General features: G+C 40.6%; 1 long non-coding RNA gene across 1 annotated transcript; it reads left to right on the top strand.

The window, feature by feature from the left end:
• Positions 1-240: 240 nt before the first annotated feature.
• On the top strand, positions 241-2,151 carry LOC114820368 (uncharacterized). Its single transcript, XR_011583338.1, has 3 exons — positions 241-490; positions 958-1,765; positions 1,912-2,151. It is a non-coding gene; the product is annotated as an uncharacterized lncRNA (long non-coding RNA).
• The last annotated feature ends 632 nt before the right edge of the window (positions 2,152-2,783 follow it).

Below are 2,783 nucleotides of genomic sequence, written 5' to 3'. Positions count from 1 at the left end.
GGTAATACGGGTACGGGACGGGTACGGGCCGGTTCTTAGTTTTGTAAAAATAGAAAGGGGCGGGGCGGGGCGGGTAATTGAAGTTTTAGGGGCGGGCCGGTTCCAAAATTATAGGATCCGCGGGTACCCGGACCGGCCCGTTTGTGTTAGATTGGACGGACGAGATTTAATATCATCTCTCCATCCAATCTCAACCGTCGGTTTAAGTTTTCAACTTTCAACCCTAGCCAACTTCCCCGTGTCCCGAGTTCCAGAAGCACCTCAACCTCAGCAGAGAGATTCTCAGAGACTCTCCCTCCTCGACTCCCTCTCCCTGAGTCCCTCTCCCTATCCCTCTCCCTCGAATCCCTCTCCCTATCCCTTCCCTCGACTCCGACTCACAGTGCTCACCCCACCACTCTCACAGCGCTGTCGCGAGTCGCGACCAACATCATCACCCCCCATCACCACCTCTGAGGAAGATCGCGTTCGATTGGCTGCCGTTCGCACAGTGAGCTTTGCTAATCACATTGAATGATTGATATCTCTGTTTCCTTTGCGATTTTGTGTGCTAAGTGCTAACTTTGTTTACGCATTGCGCATTGTGTATTTTGTTTTACGTTTAATCAATCCGGGGTCTGTTTGGTTGATGAGAAAGTGAAGAAAAAGAAATATGGGCTGAAGGAATAGTTTTTTTGAGAGTGTAGTTTTTAATTGTGCAATTGAAAATCTTTTTTCTTTTCTTTTGTGTAATTCCTATGGGTTTTTTTTTTCATTAGATTTTCTGCTCCCAATCCAATATAAGTATTGAGTTTAAAGATGCTATTGAATCACTCAAGTTTTAATATCTGGAAGAAGAAGAAGAAATGAATAAAGCAATTTGCTCTTGGAATTGTTTTGATTCTGTTTGATAATTACTTGATTAGCATAGAATTTAGTTTTCTGCTTCTGGGTTTTGTTGATGATGCATTGTTGCAGAGGTTAGTTCAACACCAGCCGAGAGTTGAGCATTGGTAAAATCAAGTTCAAGGCTTTTGATTTGGGTGGACATCTCAGATACTCATCTCAGATATCTATCTTATTCAATAGTTTTGTCGTAGTTCATTCGAAATAACTGAATGGGTTCACAAAGGACGCACTGCTGTAAGATGATTTAACCTTTCCTTTGTTGTTCTTTATTTACTTTTTGGTCATGCCTAGTAAGCTATGAGCTATACCATGTACATACATTAGACTTGAATTTTGTTTGACTGTAAACGATGTATCATGCGTCCCCATAAAGAGTGTATTGTCATCAAGTTAATTTATAGCAGTAAAGTCTGTCATATGTGCTCAATAAATGCGTTTTGGAATTTCATTGTATCTAGATACTCTTTGTTGATGATCTTTATACATATCTGGGAGCAGCCACATCCTTTATTCTTTTTCCTTTTCAACTCTACCTGGAGCAGAAGGTTTAAAACTGCATTAAATTGCAATCACTATGTTAGTTTGGTTAGATTGTGAATTGTTCCTTTTTTCCGTTTTCCTGGGATAAATTGAAAACTGAAATGCGAGGCCACTGCTATATCTTAGTCATAATCGAAGCCAACTTCTTGGTTCTTGCTGGTATTTGCTTAGATTTCACATGAGTAACGGTTTAATCACTATGTTAGATGGCGTCCTGTTTTCTTCAAACTTGTATGATTTTCCTTGCTGTTTGCAAAATGCTGTTTCAATGATACGTTGCTAAAACTACCTTATTGGTCCTTGGGCCCCTTATTTAAAAATGGCATCAATCTGTGCGGTAAAAAACTGCAATCTGCAATCTGTGCAGTTTTTCAATCTGTGAAGTTAAAAACTGCAATCTGTGCAGTTTTTCAATCTGTGCAGTAAAAAAAACTGCAATCTGTGCAGTTTGTGAGAAACTGCAAAAAACTGCAATCTGTGCAGTTTGTGAGAAACTGCAATCTGTGCAGTTTTTTCAAACTGCAATTTGTGTGCAGGAAACATTTTTAAACAGGAAAAAAAAAACCCGTGTACCCGGACCGAACCGGCCCGTTTCAACCGGGCCGGGTAAGGTCCGGTTCCTATTTTCAAAATTGTAAACCCCGGCCCGCCCCGCCCCGTCTCCTTTAATTACGGGTTCGGTCCGGTCCCTTTAAAAATGGGCCCGGCCCGTGCCCAGCCCTAGTATTTTGGGATTACTTCCCACCCCACATGGATAAGGTTGCAAGTGGGCCAAGGGACCTGGGCCGTGTGAGACTAGCAGAGCCAGCCCACGTGAAGACCATCAATGCGCGAGTAAGCAGATAAGGGGAGGGATCGGTTCCGGGAGAGTGCACAGCATCACACTTTCTACGACCTAGATTGGCATGTTGTTGCCATCTAATGGTTGTAGCGCCTCCTGGATTTTGATACAGTGTGGCCCGTTCAGCTATATCTATTTTAAATTTAACGACTCAAATTCAATTTTAACAGTAATAAAAAAGATATAATGACCCAAATTTAATTTCAACGGTCAAACTGCTATTATTAATTAATCCAAATTAGATATGACACTAAAACTCCTACAAAAATCTATAAGAGCAAGTCCACCCCAAAACCAACTCCCCAGCACCCAGCCAAAAAAATAGGCCAGCCCCTGTTTTTTTGCTCCAGCCCGTTACATTGCCTAGCACTCAGCCCATGCCAGGCAACAGCCCAAATTAATTAACTTAATTAAAATTTATTAAAAAATACATAAAAATTATTAAAAATTACAGAAAATTAATTTTTTTTTTCTTTCTATAGTTTATTTGATGAGTTTATGTAATTTTATTTTA

The sequence above is a fragment of the Malus domestica genome, chromosome 08, assembly GCF_042453785.1.
Source record: "Malus domestica chromosome 08, GDT2T_hap1".
Taxonomy (NCBI): Eukaryota; Viridiplantae; Streptophyta; class Magnoliopsida; order Rosales; family Rosaceae; genus Malus; species Malus domestica.
Note: the sequence above shows the minus strand (reverse complement) of the source record. Positions and strands in the feature narration are given on the sequence as shown.